The sequence below is a fragment of the Triticum aestivum genome, chromosome 5B (genome assembly GCF_018294505.1).
Source record: "Triticum aestivum cultivar Chinese Spring chromosome 5B, IWGSC CS RefSeq v2.1, whole genome shotgun sequence".
In the NCBI taxonomy this organism is placed as follows: Eukaryota; Viridiplantae; Streptophyta; class Magnoliopsida; order Poales; family Poaceae; genus Triticum; species Triticum aestivum.
Window position 1 is genome coordinate 285259690 of NC_057807.1, and position 27326 is coordinate 285287015.

The window sequence follows — 27326 nt, forward strand, 5'->3', positions numbered from 1 at the left end:
AGTGGCACTTTTCCCAATTCAAGACAAGATTAGTTTCTTCACATCTCTGCAAAACTCGAGCAAGATTGCTCAAGCAATCGTCAAAAGAGGAACCATAGACGGAAAAGTCGTCCATGAAAACCTCACAAATTTTCTCGCAAAAGTGAGAGAATATAGCCATCATGCATCTTTGAAAGGTAGCACGTGCATTACATAAACCAAAAGGCATACGTCTATAAGCAAAAGTACCAAAAGGGCATGTAAAAGTAGTCTTTGATTGATCTTTAGCCGACACAGGTATTTGAGAGAAGCCAGAATAACCATCTAGGAAGCAATAGTGTGTATGTTTGCATGATCTTTCTAGCATTTTATCAATAAAAGGTAAGGGGTAATGATCTTTCTTAGTAGCCTTATTTAATTTGCGGAAATCAATTACCATCCTATAACCTGTGATAATTCTTTGCAGAATTAATTCATCTTTATCATTAGGGACAACAGTAATACCTCCCTTCTTAGGGACACAATGGACAAGACTTACCCACTAACTATCAGCAATGGGATAAATTATACCTGCCTCCAGAAGCTTGAGTATTTCCTTTCTTACCACTTCTCTCATTTTAGGATTCAAACGTCATTGAGGATCACAAACTAGTTTGGCATCAGCTTCCAAATTTATTTTATGTTGACATAGAGTGGGACTGATGCCCTTAAGATCATCCAGAGTATATCCAATAGCAGCACGGTGCTTTTTTAGAGTTTTCAATAATCTTTCTTCTTCATGCTCTGAAAGGTTAGCACTAATAATGACAGGATATATTTTCTTTTCATCAAGATAAGCATATTTAAGATTATCAGGCAACAGTTTAAGCTCAAACACGGGATCACCCTTGGGTGGAGGAGGATCCCCTAGGATTTCAACAGGCAAATTGTGTTGCAGAATAGGTTCATGTTTGCAGAATACTTCATATATTTCCCTTCTTTCATTCATGAACATATCATTTTCATGGTCTAGCAAATAGTGTTCTAAAGGATCACTAGGAGGTACAACAATAGAAGCAAGACCAATAATTTCATCCTTACTAGGCAATTCTTCCTCACGATGTTGTTTACTAAATTTAGAGAAATTAAACTCATGAACCATATCATCCAAGCCAACAGTAACACCATTCTTTTTGCAGTCTATCGTAGCATTAACAGTATTCAAGAAGGGTCTACCAAATATAATGGGACAGAAGCTATCTTGTGGAGAACCAAGAACAAGAAAATCAGCGGGATATTTGGTTTTCCCACACAAGACTTCAACATCTCTAACAATTCCCACTGGTGAAATAGTATCTCTGTTGGCAAGCTTAATTGTGACACCAATTTCTTCTAACTCAGCCGGTGCAATATCATGCATAATTTCTTTGTATAAGTCAATGGGTATTACACTAGCACTAGCACCCATATCACATAAGCCATGATAACAAATATCTCCTATTTTAACAGAAATAACGGGCACGTGTACCACATGTCTATGTTTATCTCTATCACAGGGTTTAGCAATTCTAGCAGTTTCACCAGAGAATTGAATAACATGCCCATCAATATTATCAGACAAGAGATCTTTAACAATAGCAATATTAGGTTCTACTTTGACTTACTCAGGAGGTGTATAAGTTCTAGTATTGCTTTTACGAACAACAGTTGAAGCTTTAGCATGATCCTTCATTCTAACGGGGAAAGGTGGTTTCTCAACATAAGAAGTGGGAACAATAGGATCATTGTAAGTGACAGTCTTTTCTTCAACTTTAATAGGTGCTGCTGGTTTTACTTCTATGGGAGGATGATATTTAAACCGCTTCTCCTTGGGGAGATCAACATAAGTAGCAAAAGATTCACAGAAAGAAGCTAGTATCTCAGAGTCAAGTCCATATTTAGTGCTAAACTTACGGAAAATATCGGTATCCATAAAAGATTTAACACAATCAAACTTAGGTGTCATACCTGACTTCTTACCTTCGTCGAGGTCCCAATCTTCAGAGTTGTGTTTAATTCTATCCAATAAATTCCATCTAAATTCAATAGGCTTCATCATAAAAGAGCCAGCACAAGAAGTATTGAGCATGGTGCGATTGTTACCAGAAAGCCGAGCATAAAAACTTTGCATAATCACTTCTTTTGCGAGCTCATGATTGGAGCATGAATATAACATTGATTTAAGCCTCCCCCAAGCTTGGGCGATGCTTTCTCCTTCGCGATGCCAAAAATTATATATATAATTGCGATCACGATGAACAAGATGCATAGGGTAATACTTTTGATGAAATTCCAATTTCAATCTTTTATAGTTCCATGATCTCATATCGTCACATAGCCTATACCATGCCAATGCGTCTCCCTCCAAAGATAAAGGGAAAGCCTTCTTCTTAACAACATCATCGGGTATACCTGCAAGCTTAAATAGTCCACAAATATCATCCACATAGCGTAGATGTTCGTCAGGATGCTTTGTTCCATCTCCTGCAAAAGTGTTAGCTAGCAGTTTTTCCATCATACCCGAAGGAATCTGAAAAGGAGTTTCATTTTCAGTAGGTTCAGTAGGTTCAGTAGGTTGAGGAGCAACTCTTGACTCAACTGGACGGGGTGAAGATACCCCGAACAAGCCCCTCGAACAATTACTTTCCATGTAACAAGTGACAGAAAATTTGAGCACACTAAATAAATTTTTCCTTACCAAATTCCACCTACCAAAGGCGCTTCACTCCCCGGAAACGGCGCCAAAAAAAAGTCTTGATGACCCACAAGTATAGGGGATCTATCATAGTCCTTTCGATAAGTAAGAGTGTCAAACCCAACGAGGAGCAGAAGGAAATGATAAGCGGTTTTCAGCAAGGTATTCTCTGCAAGTACTGAAATAAGTGGTAACAGATAGTTTTGTGATAAGATAAATTGTAACGAGCAACAAGTAACAAAAGTAAATAAAGTGCAGCAAGGTGGCCCAATCCTTTTTGTAGAAAAGGACAAGCCTGGACAAACTCTTATAATAGGAAAAGCGCTCCCGAGGACACATGGGAATATCGTCAAGCCAGTTTTCATCACGCTCATATGATTCGCGTTACATTGATGAAGCTGGAGCTGATATCATGGACTCTTCGACCGATCAAATTTTCTAGTCGACCACCATAACAGTAGTAGTATTCCCCCATGTATATAGTATAGTCCGAGCACTTTTGTAACGATAGTTAGACCATTGTATGCCCTTGTTTGAATTGATTGAAGTGATATTGATTGAGTTTGTCTCATGTGCATATGGGTAGTGTTTTCCCTCTAGATCTATTTCTATTCTATATTCTCATCCTTTCTAAAACCCTCAGACGCCTCCAAGACGTGACAATGGATTTGCTTTCCCACCGGAGCTCACTCAGTTGATCCAGCAGCAGAATGCATTGATGCAGATACTAGTCCAGAATAAGAATCAGGGGAACAACAACAACAACAACCCACCACCACCACCACCTGTTGATCATTTAGCCCGTTTCTTGAGGCTAAATCCGCTGGTGTTCTCCAGTAGTACCGAGCCGATAGTTGCAGATGATTGGCTCCGCAAGATTGGGAGGGAGTTGACCACTGCAGGATGCATAGATGCAGAGAGAGTGCGTTTTGCCGCACACCAGCTTGATGGACCCGCAGCATCATGGTGGGAGAATTTCACAGCCACTTATCCCATCAACACTGTCACATGGGATCAGTTTCAGCAGGCTTTCCGTACTGCCCATGTTTCAGCAGGAGCTATGGCCACGAAGAAGCGTGAGTTTCGCAACTTGCGCCAAGGAGGACGTACAGTTGGCTAGTATGTGGATGATTTTAGTAAGCTAGCACGTTATGCCCCAGATGACGTTGCTACGAATGCAGCTAAGCAGGAGAAGTTTCTGGAAGGACTAAATGATGAGTTGAGCATGTAGTTGATGGTGGCAACCTTCAACAATTACCAGGAGTTAGGAGCTCTCATGATTGAAGGGAAGCAGCGGCAGATTGAAAACCGCAAGAGGAAGTATGGACAAGGGAAGTACCATTCTGGAGCTCAGCAGAAGCCTCGTTTTACCCCGAACTTGGGAGGACCTTTTCAGCATACCCACAGAGGCCACAATCATAATGGAGAGAGTTCGCACAACCATAGTGGCCCCAGGAATGGGAATGGTAATGAAGGAAGCAACGGCCAGAACTGTACCAACCCATCAACCCCAGCTAAGAAGGATCTGAGCCACGTCACTTGCTACAAGTGCCAGAAGACTGGACATTATGCCAATGAATGTCCTGAAGCTAAGAATGGAAATGGCAATGGAAGCTCTGGGAAGAAGCCGAACCCTTTCAACAGGGGACAGGTGAACCACGTTAACATGGAGGAGGTTGAAGCCCAGCCAGATGCAGTAATAGGTAAGTTTTTGGTTAAGTCATTTACTGCAATCGTTCTTTTTGATACTGGTGCATCGCATTCATACATATCAAGGGGATTTGTGGATAAGTATAAACTGCCCACCAAAGTTCTTAGAACACCTATGTTAGTAAGCTCACCAGGAGCGAAGTATATGGCAAGTCAAGGATGTTTTCACATGCCATTGACCATAGGTAGGCATGTTTTCCCCTCGAATCTAATAATTTTGGAGTCGCAAGGTTTGAATGTGATTCTGGGTATGGATTGGCTATCGATGTATGGAGGAAATATCGATTGCGCCAGTAAGTCGATTTTGCTTACCACCCCAGAAGGAAGAAGGATTAAGTATGTATCCCGGCATAAGCCGAAGAGGACTCAAGTGAATTCCTTGTCAGGAGTTGTACAGGAGGAAGTACCAGGGTGAAGGATTTCCCTGACGTATTTCCAGAAGAGTTGCCAGGCATGCCACCGGATAGAGACATTGAGTTTTTAATTGAGCTTTTGCCAGGCACAGGGCCAATATCTAAGAGACCGTACAGGATGCCCGCAAAGGATTTGGAAGAAATTAAGAAGTAGATAAAGGAGTTACTGGATAAAGTCTATATTCGCCCAAGTTCGTCACCTTGGGGATCGCCAGTGCTTCTAGTGGAGAAGAAGGATGGATCATTCAGGATGGTTGTTGATTATCGGGGATTGAATGAAGTGACAATCAAGAACAAATACCCACTATCAATGATCAATGATTTGTTTGACCAATTGCAAGGAGCTAAGGTATTTTCCAAGATCGATCTGTGATCAGGATACCACCAATTGAAGATTCGAGAGCAGGATATACCTAAGACAGCTTTTACCACAAGGTACGGGCTATATGAGTATACCGTTATGTCATTTGGTCTGACTAACGCACCTGCCTATTTCATGAACATGATGAACAAAGTGTTTATGGAGTTTTTGGATAAGTTCGTCGTGGTGTTCATTAATGATATTCTGGTCTACTCGAAGAATGAAGAGGAGCATAAGGAGCATTTGTGTTTGGTACTTGGGAAGCTCAGAGAACATCAGTTATATGCCAAGTTCAGCAAGTGTGAGTTTTGGTTGAAGGAAGTTGGATTCCTCAGACATGTTATATCCGGAGAAGGAATAGCAGTAGACCCCACCAAGGTTGTCACTGTGACAAATTGGGAAGCACCCACGTCAGTTGGAGAGATCTGGAGTTTTCTTGGACTCGCAGGATACTACCGGAGGTTCATTGAGAATTTCTCAAAGATTGCAAAACCCATGATGGAGTTGTTGAAGAAGGACACCAAGTTCAACTGGACTGAGGAATGTGAGGCTAGTTTCCAGGAGTTGAAGAAACATTTGGTTACATCACCAGTGTTGATTCTGCCAGATCAGCGCAAGGATTATGAAGTATATTGCGACGCTTCTCGTCGAGGACTTGGAGCAGTGCTTATGCAGGAGGGAAGAGTTGTTTCGTATGCCTCACGACAACTTAAGCCCCATGAGTTGAATTATACCACCCATGATTTGGAGTTAGCAGCCGTAGTGCATGCGTCGAAGACATGGAGACATTTTCTCATCGGAAACCATTGTGAGGTGTACACGGATCACAAGAGTTTGAAGTATATATTCACCCAGAAGGAGTTGAATCTCAGGCAAAGGAGATGGTTGGAGCTCATTAAGGATTATGATATGAGGTTGCATTATCATCTAGGAAAGGCTAACGTAGTAGCTGATGTGTTGAGCCGCAAGAGCCATGTCAACACCCTCATGACCGGAGAGTTACCAAAGGAGTTAGCCGAGGATCTTCACGAGCTATGTTTGGAGATAGTTCCGAGAGGCTATGTAGCAGCATTGGAGATTCAGTCTACTTTGATGGATGAGATCAGAGAAGCTCGGAAGACAGACAAGGAGATTGCAGAGATAAGGGAGAAGATGAGCAAAGGAAAAGCTAAGGGATTCCATGAGGATGAGCATGATACCTTATGGTTTGAGGACCGCGTTGATGTGCCTAATGAACCGGAGATCAGGATGTTGATTCTGCAAGAGGCCCATGATTCATCGTATTCGATTCACCCAGGAAATACCAAGATGTATCTGGATTTGAAAGACAGTTTCTGGTGGACCGGAATGAAGAAGGATATTGCAGAATATGTAGCAGTTTGTGATGTAGGTCAGAGAGTAAAGGCAGAGCATCAGAAGCCAGCAGGATTGCTACAGCCATTGCCAATACCCGAATGGAAGTGGGATACGCTAGGCATGGATTTTATTACGGGATTGCCCAGGACTCGTTCGGGCTATGACTCAATATGGGTTGTAGTCGATCGTTTGACGAAGGTTGCTCATTTCATCCCTGTGAAGACTACTTATACAAGTGCTAACTTGGCAAACATATACATGACCAGGATCGTATGTCTGCATGGAGTTCCGAGGACCATTGTATCAGGTAGAGGAACCCAGTTTACCTCAAAGTTCTGGAATCAGTTGCACGAAACTTTGGGTACCAGGCTAGAGTTCAGTACAGCCTTTCATCCACAGATAGATGGACAGACCAAGAGAGTCAATCAGATTCTGGAGGACATGTTGAGAGCTTGTGCGCTATATTATGGATCTACTTGGGACGACACTTTGTCTTATGCAGAGTTCTCTTACAACAACAGTTATCAATCCAGTTTGAAGATGGCCCCTTTCGAAGCTTTATACGGAAGGAGGTGCAGAACACCGTTGTTATGGAATGAAGTTGGAGACCGTCAGTTGTTTGGACCAGATTTGATTAAAGAATCTGAAGAGAAGGTTAAGCTGATTAGCGATAGACTCAAAGTAGCCCAGTCCAGGCGGAAGAGCTATGCGGATTCTAAACACAAGGAGACAGTTTACGAAGTTGGAGACAAAGTTTATCTTCGAGTGTCCCCACTCCAAGGAGTTAAGCATTTTGGAGTTAAGGGGAAGTTAGCACCACATTTTGTGGGACCATACAAGGTTCTGGAATGAATGGGAGAAGTTGCTTACAAGTTGGAATTGCCTGAAGGACTGTCGGGAGTTCATGATGTGTTCCATGTTTCCCAGATGAAGAAGTGCCACGCAGAGATGGCCGATATCCCTCTGAGAGATACAGTACCACTGGAAGCGATTCAATTGGATAGTGATTTGACCTATGAGGAGAAACCAGTGAAGATTCTCGAGTTTGCCAGCCGAGTCACACACAACAAGGTTATCAAGTTCTGCAAAGTTCAGTGGAGCCACCATACCGAAGATGAAGCCACCTGGGAGCGGGAGGAAGACTTACGGAAGGACCACCCTCACCTATTTTCTAGCCAACCCGAATCTCGAGGGCGAGATTCATCTTAAGGGGGGTAGGTTTGTAACATCCCAAATTTTCAATTTGGAATGTTATACATTAGATCATCATTGCATATAATATTTTAATGCATTTTTGGCTTGATCCGAGAAATTCTACGCAACTCAAGGACCCACGGAGAGAGTTGGGGATTTCGTTATTTCATATTTGAGTTTTTCTCAAATTTTGAAAAGAGGATCTTTTGATTTTAATTATTTTATCTTCGTATATTTCTTTTGTAAAAATAAAAGAGAGGGAATAAATGATTTTCCCAAAATAAATAAATATTGGAGATTTAATAATAAACTCAAATAAGATTTTATTTTGGGATTTTGTTGCTATTTTATTTGAATTAGGAAATATGCGCGTTTTTCAAAATTGCTTTTTAGGCCCAAATAAATGTTCATCTTGTCCGGCTTATTTTTAGAGGACGGGGAAAACTTATTTCAGGATTTTTGGAGTCCGTTTAGTATTTCTTTTCTTTCTTTTTCTACACGTCGGAACTATTTAAAAAAAAGTGAACCGACTCCGGGCCATACCCGAGCGGGACTCCGCCCGGGGGGGCTTTATAAGCCGGGGCGCCCCTGCCCCGCAGCCCACACCACCGCCCTAGCCCACCCCGCGCCCAAACCCTAGCCGCTGCCCTAGCCGCCGCCGCCGCCCTAGCCACCACCGCCGCCGGAGTTGACCGCCGCCGCCGCCATTTTTTTCTGGTTTATTTCGGTAAACCCTAGATCTAGATCCGGTTTTTTTAAATTCCGGTTTATTTTTGTTAGATCAATTTTTCCGTTGGTTTATTTATTTTGCGGACGTTCGTCCGTATGTTTGTTTTAACGAACGGTTTTTGTCGTTTAGCCGCAGACAGCGAACATTCGTTCGTTAGCCTGTTCGTAAGTTTTTCTTTTTCTCGGGTTTTTTGCAATTATTTTTGATCGCGATTTTTGATCCGATTTTTGTTTTAGTATAACTTTTAACTCGTTTATCGGAATCAGGCGATTCAAGCGCCTGGAGTTTCGTCTTGAAACCCTCTTTCTGTTTAACCAACTCAAACAAGTTTTTGCTAATGTAAAGTTTGACTTAGGTCCAGATTAGTAAACGAAGCTTGTTTCTTTCGCTGTTTGAGTTTCATTGTTTCGTTTGATTTGATTCTTTTTGCAAACCGGAGTTCTTAAGTTGAACTTTCTGGTTAGATCTCTTATTTGAGTTTTACCCATGCATTAGATGAGTGCTTATTGTATGCTTGTTTGTTTGCGATAGAGTACCCGGAGTGCGCCGCTTGCTACTACGAGTCTCTAGGTTTCACGGATCATCAGCAAGGCAAGTAACACTTTGATCATACCTCTTTACTACCAAGTTTTATTGCATTAGATCAATCCTCAAACAATTGCATGGTTAGGATCTGATTTAACATGTGGGTTTTGGAAAGTAGATGAGGTAGTACCTATTGTCTTGTTTATTATCAAACCCTTGGGAGTTACTTCTACGTTTGCTTATATTGCTATGCTATGCTAGTAGACGTGGATTGGGTGAGTGTATCCATGATAGATGTGAGTATTGTTAATTAGTGGTTCAACTTAAGGTGGCAACTTTAATACACATCTGGGTGGATTGAGGCACCTGGGGAACCCAGTGTTGCTTGTATTTTTGGAAATCCCGGGGTACCGTGTGATTCTCCTATGGACCGCCACCCAGGCTCGAAGGGGTCATGACATTATTCATGCTAGAAACTTCCATGTGCAGCCACAAGCTACTATGGGCTCTATCATAGTTGATTAAGTCGTGTGAACTCTTACAGTGGTAGACTAGAAGATGTAGGGGAAAGTAGGTGTAACTGTGTACCCATCGTAAGGTGCTAACACTTCTGAAAGACCGTGTCTCGGTCATCCGTTTCTCAAACAGCATGTAGAGCGAGAAATTCAACTGCGGAGATCGAGTCTTGTGGAGAAAAGTGTGCAAACCTCTGCAGAGTGTATAAACTAATCATGGTTAGCTATGGCGTTTTGAGTATCTAGTGCTAGGATTATCATGTGAATCCCATCATGTTACTTAATTTAATTTTGATTGGGTTTAATGATGATGCTTTATTGGGATTGAGTTGGGTGAACCTTCTCAATGTTTAACAACTACCATGATAGTTAAATAAAATTTATTCCTTTATTGTAGGGAAAAATTGGCTTTATGCAAAACTGTAACCATAGAGCTTTACCACCAGCCAGATATGCATGTAGTGATAGCATTATTTCTATTCATTACTCTCTATGTGTTACATTGCCAGCATATTCCATGTGCTGACCCGTTTTCGGGCTGCAACGTTCATGTTGCAGACTTTTCATACGATGAGTAAGGTGCCTTAGGTCATGATCTTTCACTCAGTGATGCCGTTGGAGTTGATGGACTCGCTTTATCTTCCAAGCCTTCCGCTGTTATCGTATTTAGATGGCCTTAAGCCATATTTATTGTAATAAGTTCTCTTTTGTGACTATTCGATGTAATATGTGTGTGATTGCTACTCTGTTAAAAATCCTTCAAGTACTGTGCATGTCAGCATTACCGATCCAGGGATGACACTGAAGCACAAAGATCAGACTGTTTGAGGTCTGGTCGCTACACCCTAGATTGGTCTTGCCCAGGTTCCGCCTCGAGACGGCGGCGCTTCGTCCCGAAAGCTTCCTTCTGATTTTTTTCCAGGGAAAAAGACACCATATAGCAGAAGATAGACATCGGGGGCCTGCTAGGTGGCCCACGAGGCAGGGGCGCGCCTAGGGGGTAGGGCGCGCCCTCCACCCTTGTGGCTGGCTGGTGGCCCCCTCTGGTGCTTTCTTCGCCCAATATTTTTAATATATTCCAAACCTGATTTCCGTGGAGTTTCAGGACTTTGGGAGTTGTGCAGAATAGGTCTCTAATATTTGCTCCTTTTCCAGTCCATAATTCCAGCTGCCGGCATTCTCCCTCCTCATGTGAACCTTATAAAATAAGAGAGAAGATGCATAAGTATTGTGATATAATGTGTAGTAACAGCCCATAATGCAATAAATATTGATATAAAAGCATGATGCAAAATGGATGTATCAATGAATTCAATAGCTTCGAGCGCAACCAAGTGTGGAAATTAGTGCCAAGGACAATGGAGGAACACAATGTCATTGGAACCAAATGGATCTACAAGAACAAGCAAGATGCGAACGGGGTGGTTGTTCGAAACAAGGCAAGATTGGTGGCACAAGGCTACTCTCAAGTCAAGGGTATCAACTAGAGTGAAACCTTTGCCCCCTTTGCTCGCCTTGAATCTATTCGCATGTTACTTGCATATGCATCTCATCATCATTTTAATTTGCAACAAATGGATGTGAAAAGTGTATTTCTTAATGGTCCTTTGAATGAGTTGGTGTATGTCAAACAACCTTCGGGATTCAAGGATCCCAAGCTCCCCAATCATGTATACAAACTCAAGAAGGCACTCTATGGCCTTAAACAAGCTCCACGTGCGTGGCATGAGCACTGAGGGAGTCCTGGACTAGGGGGTGTCCGGACAGCCGGACTATCAATATCCGCCGGACTCCAAGACTATGAAGATAGAAGATTGAAGACTCCGGCTCGTGTCCGGATGGTACTTTCCTTGGCGTGGAAGGCAAGCTTGGCAATACGGATATGTAGATCTCCTACCATTGTAACCGACTCTGTGTAACCCTAGCCCTCTCCGGTGTCTATATAAACCGGAGGGCTTTAGTCCGTAGGACAACATACATTACAACAATCATACCATAGGCTAGCTTCTAGGGTTTAGCCTCCTTGATCTCGTGGTAGATCTACTCTTGTACTACCCATATCATTAATATTAATCAAGCAGGACGTAGGGTTTTACCTCCATCGAGAGGGCCCGAACCTGGGTAAAAACATTGTGTCCCTTGTCTCCTGTTACCATCCACCTAGACGCACAGTTCGGGACCCCCTACCCGAGATCCGCCGGTTTTGACACCGACATTGGTGCTTTCATTGAGAGTTCCTCTGTGTCGTCACCGATAGGTTCGATGGCATCTTCAACCAACAACGCTGTCCAGGGTGAGACTTTTCTCCCCGGACAGATCTTCGTATTCGGCGGCTTCGCACTGCGGGCCAATTCACTTGGCCATCTGGAGCAGATCGAAAGCTACGCCCCTGGCCGTCAGGTCAGATCTGGAAGCTTAAACTTCACGGCCAATGTCCGCGGAGACTTGATCTTCGATGGACTCGAGCCACAGCCAAGCGCGCCACACTGTGACGATGGGCATGATCTAGCTCTGCCGCCGAACAGTGCCTTGGTGGCCGCACACGGATCTGCTTCGGCCATTAGCCCGGAGCCGATCGCCCAGATCGAGGGCCGGTGGATAGACGCCGCCCTGGGGGCTTTAACATCCACGGCGATGGAGCCGAACACTAATCTTGTCCCCCGCGAAACTCGTGATTCCGAGGCGCCGGACTCCTTGCCGGACTCCGAACCTCCCGCGCCCCTACCAATTGATCCGGATTGGGCGCCGGTCATGGAGTTCACCGCCGCGGACATCTTCCAATGCTCGCCTTTCGGCGATATCTTGAATTCACTAAAGCATCTCTCGTTATCAGGAGAGTCTTGGCCGGACTATGGCCAGGATGGTTGGGGTACGGACAACGAAGAAATTCAGAACCCACCCACCACCCACCTTGTAGCCACTATCGACGATCTAACCGACATGCTAGACTTTGACTCCGAAGACATTGACGGAATAGACGACAATGCTGGAGACGAACAAGAAACAGAGCCTATAAGGCACGGGAGGACTACCTCGTCACATGACATATATATGGTAGACACCCCAAAGGAGAGCAATAACGAGGACCAACGGGCCGCGGCAGAAGATGACCCCGCCGACAAACGACCAAAACGACGGCGCAGGCGCCGCCCTAAGTCCCGCCTCGACGACAACAACGCTCCCAAGGAGCCCGCAATACGGTAGGGCTCACAAACGGACGACGAACACGCAGATAAGCAACCGTCCGACCATGATGAGTCAGATAATCAATCCAAGCCCGGCGAGAACAGTCCGGACGACATTATGCCGGACACGTCGCCAGAGAGTAAGAACCTTCGGAAAAGACTCGTCAGTACTGCAAGAAGCCTGAAGAAGGAAAAACGGAGGCTCAAAACAGCGGAAGACACACTCAGAATGAGATGGAGCAAAGTGCTCAAAACCGCAGATAACTACGGCAATGGCCACCAATCAAAGAGCTACCCGAAGCGCAAGCTGCTACCAGAATTCGACGAGGAGGCCATAGAGCCCCCATCGTACAAAAATAAAGGGGCTGCCTGGCTGGATAGACGGCCAGATGATAGGCCAAATTCTGACAGCGGTGCCACACATAAACCAACCAACGAACTTGGAAGGATAGATGGCCCAGCCAGATCCATCTACGGGCCAAAGGAGAAGGCCCCAGGAAGCAAGGCAACACGTCAAGTGTCCGATGATAGCGGCACACACAAATACAGGGGCGCCGCACACCCACTATGTTTCACTGACGAGGTGCTGGACCATGAATTCCCAGCAGGATTTAAACCCATAAACATAGAGGCCTACGATGGAACAACATACCCTGGAGTCTGGATAGAAGATTATATACTACATATACATATGGCCAGAGGAGATGATCTCCACGCCATAAAATACCTACCCCTCAAGCTCAAAGGGCCAGCCCGTCATTGGCTTAAAAGCCTCCCAGAAAATACTGTTGGAAGTTGGGAAGAGCTCGAGGACGCGTTTAGAGCAAATTTTCAAGGGACTTATGTCCGTCCTCCGGATGCAGATGATCTAAGTCATATAACTCAACAGCCCGGAGAGTCAGCACGGAAATTCTGGAACAGGTTCCTCACGAAAAAGAACCAAATAGTGGACTGTCCGGACGCCGAAGCCTTAGCATCTTTCAAACACAATGTCCGAGACGAATGGCTCGCCAGGCACCTCGGCCAAGAGAAACCGAGGACAATGTCCGCACTAACAAGCCTCATGACCCGCTTCTGTGCGGGCGAGGATAGCTGGTTAGCACGATGCAGCACCAGCGACCCAAGTACATCAGAGATAAGAGATGGAAACGGAAAATCATGGCGCAGAAAAGAGCAGCGCCGGAATAAATAGAAAAGCCCAAAGAGCGCGGCAGTCAATGCCGGATTCAAAAGCTCGCGGCCCAGTACTAAACCACAGCCTCTTAAGGATGACAGTGACGAATTGTCCAACTTAAACAAGATTTTGGGTCGGATATGTCAAATCCATAGTACCCCCGGAAGGCCTGCAAATCACACCCACAGGGATTGTTGGGTTTTTAAACAGTCCGGCCGACTAAATGCCGAACACAAGGGGCTCGACGCGTCAAGCGAAGAAGATAAACCCCACCAGCAGGGCACCGGAAAACAAAAGACTTTCCCACAAGGGGTCAAAGCAGTAAACTCACTTCATGTGATAACACGGAAAAATAGTGCGGCACTTTCTAAAAAGAGCTCCGCGCGGCCCAACCCAGCAGACCATAGAGATTGGATATCAAAACCAATCACTTTCGACCACCTGGAATATTCCAGAAGCGTTCGAAATGCGGGACGGACTCCCCTGATATTGAATCCCATAATAGACGGATTACAATTTACTAACGTCTTAATGGACGGAGGCAGTGACTTAAACCTGCTATATTCAAACACAATCCGTAGGATGGGGATAGACCCAACCAGAATCCGACACAGCCGCACTTCCTTCAAAGGAGTGACGCCAGGCCCTTACGCCAAGTGCACAGGCTCTATATTACTAGAAGTCGTGTTCGGATTGCCGAACAATTTTCGACGCGAAAAATTAATTTTTCATATCGTCCCATTTGAAAGTGAATATCAAGCACTCTTGGGACGAAAGGCTTTTGTCCGCTTCAACGCCATACCGCATTACGAGTCTCTTACACTCAAGATGCCCGGTCCGCGCGGCGTCATTTCAGTGCGAGGGTCACTTAAAGACCCCGGACTCGGATAGACGAATCCGGCCTCAGCAGGCTAGGGGCTCCCTAGACGCATACCCCTTTACAGGGGGCTGCACGCACAAACAATCGCGGTTTCATATAAACCTCGCTTTTTTATATTTCTTATTTTACATATTTTTCGCACGAATTGTTTCTAAAACTAAATGTTCCTCTCTTTCTACAGATGAACAACGTGCATGCCCGTCCAGGATAACGGCGCAACGGAGACACAGACGCAGACGTGCAGTAGGGACCCGTTGCAAGGATTCTTTGTAGATTAAGACCCTGTGTAGACGTTTTTTACTGTCTCTTGTTGTTATTCTCCCTTGGCTCCTTCCTATAGCCAAAGCGGAGCCTGACGCTTTGGCATCGGCCGCGTCAGAAGACCATGCCCGTACCTGGACACTAGGGGCTTAGGGCATCGTTCTGCCCATTATTATAAAGACCGAACACCTTAGGGAGTGTTCGGCGTCTCGAGTTAGGCATTATATGCATCAGCTCCGAATAATGTCTTTGGTCAAATGTTGGGTTTGCCCGGCTCCTGTGTTTTGCTGCCTTACGTTCCGTATCATCGGCTAACGCGGCACCAGGAGAACTACTGCGATTGTGCCCCAGTTCGGCTGGGCGAGCACCTCAGTAGAGAAAGCCGAAAACTGACTGTCATGATACAGCGAGAGACTGGTCAGCCACTCGATCGACTACCGGAATGTTTAGAATTCCCCGCTTTGACGAAGGACCGTTTCCCGGTCAGGCACTTACGCACCCCGAATCCGGAGATGTGCGGTGCCACCAAGGGCTATATCGTAGCCCCACCCTCGAGTTCCACTGGCTAAGTGAAAGTAATAAAGCATTATAGTCCGGATTGCCTCGTTCGCTACTCTACCACCTCCTTATAACAGGACCGAGACGTCGGATTAAGTGTGAAAACGCGCTATTTTTGCGAACACCCCAGCACCTTGTGCGTGGGGGATGAAGCCGAAGACTGCCATCTTTCAAGTTATACACAAGTATACGTAAACGGCCGCATAGGAGAAGTTTTACTACTTGGACACACAAGTATAAAAAGCAGTTATAACATAATCATCGATTTATAAGCTAATGCGTTCATTTGAACGTTACATTCTTCGAGCACTGCGACTCTATTACACGAGCGCCACGCATAACTTCCCCGAAATAGTGCTCGGCAGGGAGCCGGTTTTCATCCGAACCCCGGGCAGCAACAGCGGTTGCGTCCATCTCTGGACAATGCGCCTTCACACGGGCAAGAGCCATCCACGCGCCCTCTATGCAGGCCGACCGCTTCATCTCCTTTATATGCGGCACCGCTCCAAGGAATTGCTGTAGTAAGCCGAAGTAGGTCGTCGCCGTGGGCCTCTCTGGCCAGACATGAGCCACGATGTCAGTCATGGCAAGTCCGGACAATCTATTTAGCTCGACCCATTCGGACAACCGGTCCGTCAACGGAAGTGAGCGATCCGGACTGTGGAATTGAGACCAATATAGCTCTTCCGTCTCGTGATCCTCCTGGCTCCGGAAGTGCTTAATGGCATCAGCCGCACTTGCAGCCAAGTCCATGTACGGATCCTCCGGACTGCACAGCCGCTCAAATTGAGCATACTTCCCATCCATAAACCGGCGGTGCAGCAGGAAAGGCTTGCCAGCCGCGATATCTCCGGTCTGGCGCAGTTCTTCCTTCATAGCCCGCATTGCAGTGCGGGCATCCTTGGCTTCGGCGGTGGCCTTCTTCAGGTCTTCCCGCTCCGATAAGCGCTCCTTTTCAAGAGCCTCATCGCGGTCGGCAGCATCCTTTACTTTTGTGGCCAATTCGGCCACCTCCGCCTTGCTTAGGCAGTGCGCAGCCTTTTCGGCTTTCAACTCCTCGGCTACCCTCGAGGCAGCCGCGTCACTCCTTCGGTCTTGCTCCTTAGCCAGAGCAAGTTCGGCCCGAAGGCCCTCCACAACAGCAGCACCATCTATACAAAACAGCATATAATTTATCAAGGGAGGGCTTCGACCCCCTTAATACAGCGGCTGCGGAGAACTCTTTTACCTTGCGACTCGTCAAGTCGCCTGTTGACAAGTGCGATGTCCGCATCCACCAAGTCAAGTTGCCGATTTAACTCGGCTAACTCACTAGTCCGGCTAGCCCCCGGACCACCCGCCACCTGCATAGGAACGACGGAATCAATTACTTTAGATTTCGATCCTCAGTACGCTGTCGTTTCCGACAACCTATTGAGTCTCAGGGGCTACTATCTATACAGGGCGCATTCTTTATATGCAAAACTGTTAAAAGACAAAGGGGTGCGTCATTTTCAAATACCTCAAATCCCGCCAGCAAACTCATGGCGGCATTATGCAATCCGCTTTCGGCGGACGAAATCCTTCCAATCACCATACGCATTAACGCACGGTGATCTTCTGAAATGGACGCCCTCTCTAGCAGATTCTTCAGTTCTCCCGGCCGGACACTAGTAGGTGCCGAACTCTCTGGCCCCTCCGGACTCGGGGATACCCTCCGTGATGACACTTCGGGTTCGCCTGCCTCATCTGGCGGCGCTGCGGACGGAGGCGTATCGCTCTCCATCATCTCCGGAAGAAGGTCCCCCGAAGATGAGCTCATCTGAGAAGGCTGCAGATCCGAACTGCAAATATAAATATTTCGGTTACCCACAGAAGCACAAATGAAGGTATTTCCTTACTAATTAACTTCCTCTTTCATACTCACGGCTCGTTGGAGGGCTGGTCCTTCGGCGATGATTGCGCGTCCGGATTCTCTCCGGACGCCGGACCCCCCGGTGAGGATTTCTTCCCATGCTTAGGGGCTTTGGCCTCCGGATCTTCGGAGGCGGTCCTCTTTTCCCCCTGAATGGAGGGGTTCTTAGTTCCTCCCTCTTCTGTTGCCCCTTTGGGCGAAATATTAGCTCCTCTATTTTCCCTGTCGCTCCCTTCTATGGGCGCGACCTCCAACATTCTGACCAGCACGGGCTCCAGTGCGGTCTCTGGGAGGGGGGCCGGACACCTTATCAGCCTTGATCGCGCCACCCATTCCTGTAAAGAACAAAGGGTCAGGAGACGAACTCCAGAAAGGCATATAAACAGAATGTCCGGACTTTGAGCTATTTACCTGAGTATCCGGGCGATCGCGGCTTAGGCCTGCGTCCTCGGCTGAATCCGGACACGCCACCTGCGGTCCGAAGAACAGCTTGTACATCTCCACGGGTGTCGCACCCATAAAGTGTTGGAGAATACGAGGTCCCTCCGGATTGAACTCCCATAGACGGAGAGGACGGCGTTTGCAGGGCAGGAGATGCCTGATTAGCATAACCTGCATCACCTTGATCAGGTCGATCTCCCTCGCTTGGAGGTCTCGGATCCGGCCCTGCAGTGAGGGCACGTCCTCGGACGGCCCCCAGTTGAGCCCTTGGTTGACCCACGACATCAGTTGATGTGGAGGTCCCGGGCGGAATAAGGGCGGCGGCTTTTGCCTGCTGCCCCTTGGAGTGGTGATATAGAACCACTCCTGCTGCCACGGTCCAAGTTCCTCTTGGAAGGAACCCTCGGGCCACGGGGCATCGACCTTTTTGCTTATGGTCGCCCCACCGCACTCCACTTGACGCCCCCCGATCATCTTCGGCTCCACCTTGAAGGTTTTCAGCCATAGGCCGAAGTGGGGAATGACGCGGAGGAAGGCTTCGCAGACGATGATGAATGCGGAGATATGGAGGATGGACTCCAGAGCCAAGTCGTGAAAGTCCAGCCCATGGTAGAACAGGAGCCCTCTCACGAAGGGATCCGTCGGGAAGCCTAAACCCCGACGGAGGTGGGATACGAAAACAACGTATTCACTGGGCTCGGGGGCGGGCACGGCCTGCCCTTGGGTAGGCAACCTGTGTGAAACCTCGTAGGCCAGGTACTTGGCCTCACGCAACTTCAATATGTCCTCCTCCGTGACGGAGGAGGGCATCCACCGGCCCTGGAGGTCGGAGCCGGACATGGTTGAGGGTCCGAAGCTGTGACGCCCGGATAATTAGGCTACAGTAATCCCGCGTTAACGATGCCATGCCACCTCGGTTACTGTTGCTAATCTCGCGTTAGTTCGAAACCGATTCATATTCAAATCCAAAATCAAGCAAATAATAAAAGTTTTCAAATATTAAAATGAAAATGTACGGAGTGAGCCAAATAATGTTTATGTAATTATGGTGGAGAAACCAACCTCTTTGGAAGTGTTTGATTGTCCCAAAGTAAATAAAACAATAGCAAGACAATTAATTATATGCCTTTTACGATTAATAAAATATTAAACTATTTTATCTAGTTGCCCAAGTTTTTGTGGCATTAGAATATGTAGTGACATTAATTTAGGAGCTATTGTCATATTTTACAAAACTAAAGAATTAAAGGTAAAATAAAACAGAATAAAGGAAATACGAAAAGAAAAGAAAAAAAAACAAGAGAATACAAAGGAGAAGAACCCCCCCCCCTGCTGGGCCGTGGCCCAGCTGGGCTCTGGGCCAACCAGGCCGGCCCAACCCAGCCAGCGACACCCTCCTCCTCTCTCCTCCACCTCTCGAACACGACCGAGCGCTGGGCGCCATTCCAGCCGCACCACCTCGTCTGTGGGTCGCTACAGGGCGCCTGGAGGGGATAAGATTGCCAGCGTCGACGTCGTGGCCTCGCCCAAAAATATCTTCCCCTCCACCCACACCGTTCCTCTCTCCCCCTCACTGCTCTCTTCGATCCCGAGCTCCACCGCGCAGCCGTCGCCGTGCCATCATTGTCATCACGGCCACATGCCTCCCCGGCGCTCGAGAGGAAGTCGAGGAGCACCGCCGTCCTCTTCTACACCGTCTAATAGTGTCAGGTCAAGCCGGAGCGCCTCGGGCCGTCGACCTTCTTCCCCAACCACGGTCACCGTCGTCCACCTCGTTGATCCGCTCGCCGATGGCCTCCCCGAGCCCGCTGCCAAGCCCTACCGCCGCATTGTGAGCTCCTCTGCCGATTCCCCCATTTTTCTGGATCGATCCGTTACCGTAATCACCTACAATCACCGAGGCCGCCATGGTCGGAGCATTGCTTTCGTGCGCGCGGTCGCCTGCTCCTGGTCGGAGCCACACTAGCACCCCGCCCCCCTGCGCTCACCTGCACACCCGTGCGCGCATGTCCTGCGCCCTCTCGCCCACGGACGCGCGCCTCGCCAGCGCTGTCTGGGGCTTCCCCCCTGCTGCCCGACGCACCTCGCCGCCGGCTACGACGCCGCGGCGCCTCCACTGGCCTGGGCTGGCGCCCGAACGGGTTAAGGCCCAGCGCCCGTTAGCCCTTATGCCCGCTCCGCCCCGCTAGGCCCCCTAGGGCCTATGACAAAGGGGGCCCGCCCCCTAAACGTTTTATAAAGAAAAGGAATAAAAAAATAGTTAATTAATTAATTACTTAATTAATTAACTTAATTAGATCGGTTAAATTAACCTAATCACTAATTTAAATTAACTAATCCTGTTAGTTAGCCTTAGTGTATGACAGGTGGGTCCCATAGGACCCACATGCCAGGTTTGACTCTGGTCAACTGGGTTTGACCGGCTGACGTCATGGTGATGTCATGCTGACATCACCTTTCACTATTCTGGATAATGTTCGATTTTAATAATTAAATAAATTCCAAAAATGCTTAAAAACTTTAGAAAATCATATAAAATAATCCGTAACTCGTATGAAAATACTTTGTACATGAAAGTTGCTCAGAACGACGAGACGAATCCGGATGCGCAGTCTGTTCGCCCGCCACACATCCCTAGCATAGCAAACCTGCAACATTTCACCTTCGGTTCATCTGTCTGAAAACGCGAAACACCGGGAATACTTTCCCGGATGTTTCCCCTTTCGCCGGTATCACCTACTACCGCGATTGGGCACACCTAGCATCGTTACTTGTCATGTCATGCATTGATATGCATCTGTTTGCATGGTATTCATTGTTTCTTCCCCCTTTTCTCTCCGGTAGACTACGAGACCGACGCTGCTGCTGCCCAGTTCGACTACGGTGTTGACGACCCCTCCTTGCCAGAGCAATCAGGCAAGCCCCCCCCCCTTGATCACCAGATATCGCCTATTCTCCTCTATACTGCTTGCATTAGAGTAGTGTAGCATGTTACTGCTTTCAGTTGATCCTATTCTGATGCATAGCCTGACATTGTTGCTACATCTGTTGATACCTTACCTGCAATCCTAAATGCTTAGTATAGGATGCTAGTTTATCATCATTGGCCCTACATTCTTGTCAGTCTGCCTTGCTATACTATCGGGCCGTGATCACTTGGGAGGTGATCACGGGTATATACTATACATACATACATACTATACAGATGGTGACTAAAGTCGGGTCCGCTCGAAGAGTACCCGCGAGTGATTCACGGATTGGGGGCTGCAAGGACCTTTGTCCCGACGGCCCTCTGTGTGGATCTTTGTGTCGGAGCGACAGGGCAGGTTGAGACCGCCTAGGTGAGAGGTGGGCCTGGCCCTGGTCGGCGTCCGCGGTTGCTTCATAATAACACGCTTAACGAGATCTTGGTATTTGATCTGAGTCTAGCCATTTGGTCTATACGCACTAACCATCTACGCGGGAGTAGTTATGGGTATCCCGGCGTCGTGGTATCAGCCGAAGCCTTCTTGACGTCAGCGATGGAGCGGCACGCGCCGGATTGGACTGGAACGCCACTAGGCTAGGTCTGCTTCCGGCCGCCCTCGCAACGTGCAGGTGTGCAATGGGCGATGGGCCCGGACCCCTGCGCGCATAGGATTTAGACCGGCGGGCTGACCTCTCTGTTGTGCCTAGGTGGGGCTGCGACGTGTTGATCTTCCGAGGCCGGGCATGACCCAGGAAAGTGTGTCCAGCCAAATGGGATCGAGCGTGTTGGGTTATGTGGTGCACCCCTGCAGGGAAGTTAATCTATTCGAATAGCCGTGTCCCTCGGTAAAAGGACGACCCGGAGTTGTACCTTGACCTTATGACAACTAGAACCGGATACTTAATAAAACACACCCTTCCAAGTTCCACAAACAACCCGGTGATCGCTTTTCCACAGGGAGACGAGGGGAGGATTTCCGGGTAGGATTATGCTATGCGATGCTACTGGAGATGCTACTTGGAGATGCTACTTGGCGATGCTACTTGGAGGACTTCAATCTACTCTCTTCTACATGCTGCAAGACGGAGGCTGCCAGAAGCGTAGTCTTCGATAGGACTAGCTATCTCCCTCTTATTCTGGCATTCTGCAGTTCAGTCCACTGATATGGCCTCCTTACACATATACCCATGCATATGTAGTGTAGTTCCTTGCTTGCGAGTACTTTGGATGAGTACTCACGGTTGCTTTCTCCCCCTTTTTCCCCCTTTCCTTTCTTTCTGGTTGTCGCAACCAGATGCTGGAGTCCAGGAGCTAGACGCCACCGTCGACGACGACTCCTACTACGCTGGAGGTGCCTACTACTATGTGCAGCCTGCTGACGACGACCAGGAGTAGTTAGGAGGATCCCAGGCAGGAGGCCTGCGCCTCTTTCGATCTGTATCCTAGTTTGTGCTAGCCTTCTTAAGGCAAACTTGTTTAACTTATGTCTGTACTCAGATATTGTTTCTTCCGCTGACTCGTCTATGATTGAGCACTTGTATTCGAGCCCTCGAGGCCCCTGGCTTGTATTATGATGCTTGTATGACTTATTTATGTTTTAGAGTTGTGTTGTGATATCTTCCCGTGAGTCCCTGATCTTGATCGTACACATTTGCGTGCATGATTAGTGTACGATTGAATCGGGGGCGTCACAAGTTGGTATCAGAGCCAACTGCCTATAGGAATCCCCTTCCACACTCCTTGGCCGAAGTCGAGTCTAGACGTTGCAAAAACTTTTACTAACATGGCTGTGTGTCTTACGGGCACACGTCGCCATTGGGTGGTATTAGGATCTTTTACTCCTCGATCTTTACTCCGGGACTCTGAGCTCTCTTCTATTCGGGTTAAATGATTTTGCTAAAAACAAAACTAACTATAGGTTCTCGCAAGTACTTTCTCCCGGAGAGCCCCTTTTTACCGTTGACTGCCTGCTGCACCAGAAGATTCCGAAGATACTCTACGATGTGCTCTCGAGACTATGTGCCATTGCTTTTGCAATTCACTTCCATTGATAAATCCCTCTGGATAACTACTTACACCTATCGTTCATATTGTCATCCCCAGTTGCTCTTGTTATTACAAGATGTCCTGAAATACTCTTTGATATTCCGAGAATTCTTTATGCTTACTGCCCTGCAGTTCCTTGCTGCATGAATACCCCTACGCATAATTACTCGCGCTTGCTGAGTATCCGTTTGTCCAAAGTTGTTCATGTGTTTCACAAAAATACATTCAAATACTACCCGATCTTCCGAAAATCCTGATTAGCCTATTGCTCTTGAAATTCTTGCTTACTTGCATTATGGTTAATCCCATAAGTCTCGTAGTCTTAATGGCATCCCTTGTCATTATCATTTTGAGTCTGTTGACTCAATATGTTTGCGAATACATGCAATCATCATTGATCCTTATAAATTACCTTTCCGACTGAGCTGCCATTCTTTTAACTGGAATTTGTTCTCGACCAATCCAATTGTCGTTGATTGTACCCTAAGGCTATTCAACTTATCCATCCCTAATTAGAGCATGGCTTCTGATCCTTCGATTTGGATTCATAATTCCTTTGCATTTATGCTTCGAATTAGTCAGGTGATTCTATAACCTGATGCATTTGCATTCTTTCCTTTTCTGGTTGAGTAGCGATACTCACATCAGATCCTTTGTGGACCGTCAAGTCCTTTGTTGGATTATTATCCGAAAGTGTCCTTCATATTCAAATAACCTTGTGAGCCTTTCCACGGATATATAAAGCCTTGTTAATTTGTATCCTCTGTTTTCTCAACCATGCTCTGTTCTCGAGCTGGTGGTATTTACTATTGAAGCTTGTGGTATATGTTTCCACGATACCCTAACGGGTTGAACCTATGCATTCCTTAATATGTGTGAACTCAAAAGTTTTCACGAGTCATACTCTTCTGGTATTTTGCTAGATAAAATTTCAACACTACAACTTCTTCGAAAGTGAGAGGTGAATGGAAGGTTATACATTGAAGAAGTGGGAGTCGACCTTGAACTTTGTGTTCATGCCCATGGGCACGATGTGGGACCTACCATAGAAGCTTCTTGTTATAATAACTATTTCGTTGATATAATATCATCTGGTATCTGTGAATTGATCCTATGCAATCGTGGTTCCGACCCTATTTTCTCTTTGATCCCATTTCTCGGGCAAGCTAAAGCATTTGTCTTTTGCAAGTCGAAACACCAGTCCAACCTCTACCTTGATCTACCCTCGGGTATCTCGAGAATATCTAAGAACTGTGTTGCTTCTTATGAGTCCTCATCAGCTATTATTTCTCACTGATTCCAATTTTCTCGGTTCTGGGTTGTCGTCAACCGAAAACACCGGGTTGTGAATCGAATCAACACTGAGATTTAGTACTCCCAGTACTTTGTTGTTGAGAATTTTAATACTCCATCAAGTCATTCCTAGCCTGATCGGCTATATCGTTATCATGCTAAATTTTAGCCGTGCTACCTGGTCCTTATTCCCGGAGCACAACTTCCGACGATAGCTAAGCTTACGGCGATCGTCCTCGGCATATCATTTCGCCTTGAACAACAATCTTTGATTTCAATTTTGTATTGTACTAGTGGTTTCAATAACCTTTCACTTCATCATTCCTTTGACTTGTTGTCATCGCCGATCAATTACACCTTCATGAAATCTCTCGACAATTGTGTCGGATCACCTTCAACACCTTGACTTCTTCCGAGCTGTTAACTGTGTTCATGATGAGAAATACCCTCCTTGCCCTTGATGATTTTATTATCATCGACAACACCCTTGACTTCCTTTCATCGCGAGCTTGTCCACATAATGAATACAACCTGCTCTCCAGCTAATGTTGTGTTCTGCCTTGAAGTATTACTGTCTTTTCTATCAAGAATGTTGTGAGGATTGCTCCACCTCTTAAGAATTCTTGAAATTGTGATAACTTCTCACCCTCACCATTCTTTCTTGGTCCTCGTGTTGATTCCAACCGGGGTACCCACAAGTGAACGGTGTTGTTTGGATTCTGCCCTTCTAGCAATCCTATTGCTTTGAAGCTAATGGTCGGCCATTCATTCTTAGACTATTGACTATTGAATCGTCATTCTGACATTGGTCGTGCAACCCAACCCATATTTCGGGCGCACCTTTCAACCAATGTTTAATTATGTATGTTTTCCTTGAGCATACTTCATTATATCATTTGATCTAACAAATGTTATCTCCTTGTTCACATAATTGTGGAAATCCATCTTGTGGAAATCTCGGTGAGTTGTCGTTGAGTTCATCAGCCACCTCCTCCTCCTATCCTTGGCTTAATGATGAACTCTTGTTTCGGAACTCGCTTCCATAGTTCATTTCCCGAGAATCATATAATGTCATCTCTTCAATTGTGTTGCACCTCTTCTTCTCAAGCATCCTAAGTCTGAGGTGTCCTGACACCAATCAGATCTGAATCTCGGTCAGATATAATGGTTGGGACAACTTCCCAGTAGTTATGATGTTGGTCCTTTGATGACCCGGTAACATGATGTCATGCCTAGCACCCCCGCCCCTGCTGGAGGACCTATCATTATAATTTCTTTTGCAAGGATAACCATTCTTCCGGAGGAAATTGTAAGACCTATTTTATAAGTTGCCCCTGATGGATCATTTGTGTTTCCAGAGTCTGGCCCTCGATTGAAACACCATGCATTGCTATCTCGAAGCATGTTCGTGGTACTCCGCTTTTCAACAAGGACATTTGAATCCCAATGCTAAATGTTTCCTGCTCAATTATCCAAACACCGTTGTATGGATAATGTCATGAAAATTTCTCTCCCCTCACCTAGAGGCTTTTCTACCTTATATCCTGTCAAGGATATCATTCTCTACTTGTCCTTGGTAAGGATATACCCTTGAAATATGTGTTTAGACACATTTTCCTTTCCATTGTTCTGTTTAAACCTGATAATCACTTTTCCTTTCCATTGGTTTGTTTGACCTCTCTTGTGATCTATATAATCTAAGCAGTAATGATTCACTGCTTATGCAAACACCTCGGTGCGCAATTCCGTCAGCAAAACCCTGTTACTATTGTTGATGACATTTACGAAATACACCGATGAACGGGAACCTTGCCTATTAGTCCGCCTCGTTCAACGAGCGGGAAAATGGTTCTCTTCGTCCCTCGCCCTTGGTACCAACGTTCTTGCTGACATAGCTGACATGGTACTCCCTGACATGCCCTGCTATCATGACCGTGCAAGATGTCACTACTCCAAAAAAAACCACATGGTGGGCCCATAACCCACAGTTCCACAGGATCGAAACCTGACTCTCCTGTACACCCCCAATTTCCAAAGTTATTCCTCGCGCTTGATCCTTTATAATATAAAGAAAAATTTTCTTTGTTCTTCTTATGTAACTTACGAGCCCCTTGCCAAGTGATCTATTCGGGTATCAGACGCAATACTTATTCTCGTTGCTCTGAACCCCTTCACCTTCTGATAGGCATTGAACGCTTGCCTATCGGTTTGAAACTTCTCATGGTACCTTCTTACTTTGCTCTCGACATCTTCTTAAGTTTCAATTCGAGAGGTACTTATGCTCCTTCCCCTGGGTTAACCGTTTGATGCTCGATCTTGTTAGAATCCGTCCTTATAGGGTTCTCCCTTCTCACCCTTTCGTAAGTACGGTGAAGAACCCGAAGAAAGGATGTGTACTACATCATGATGACCTGAAGCAGAGATATGAAGACATCAACATAATGGATCGACCGCTTCGAGAAGAGCAACCAAGATTCAGAACGCTCGTTAGAATTTCGTAACAAAATCCCTTCCCTCTCACTTCCCCTCTTAAATCTCAGGACGAGATTTCTTGTAGTGGAGGAGATTTGTGACGCCCGGATAATTAGGCTACAGTAATCCCGCATTAACGATGCCACGTCACCTCGGTTACTGTTGCTAATATCGCGCTAGTTCGAAACCGATTCATATTCAAATCCAAAATCAAGCAAACAATAAAAGTTTTCAAATATTAAAACTAAAATGTACGGAGTGAGCCAAATAATGTTTATGTAATTATGGTGGAGAAACCAACCTCTTTGGAAGTGTTTGATTGTCCCAAAGTAAATAAAACAATAGCAAAACAATTAATTATATGCCTTTTACGATTAATAAAATATTAAACTATTTTATCTAGTTGCCCAAGTTTTTGTGGCATTAGAATATGTAGTGACATTAATTTAGGAGCTATTGTCATATTTTACAAAACTAAAGAAATTAAAGGTAAAATAAAACAGAATAAAGGAAATACGAAAAGAAAAGAAAATTAACAAGAGAATACAAAGGAGAAGAACCCCCCCCCCTGCTGGGCCGTGACCCAGCTGGGCTCTGGGCCAACCAGGCCGGCCCAACCCAGCCAGCGACACCCTCCTCCTCTCTCCTCCACCTCTCG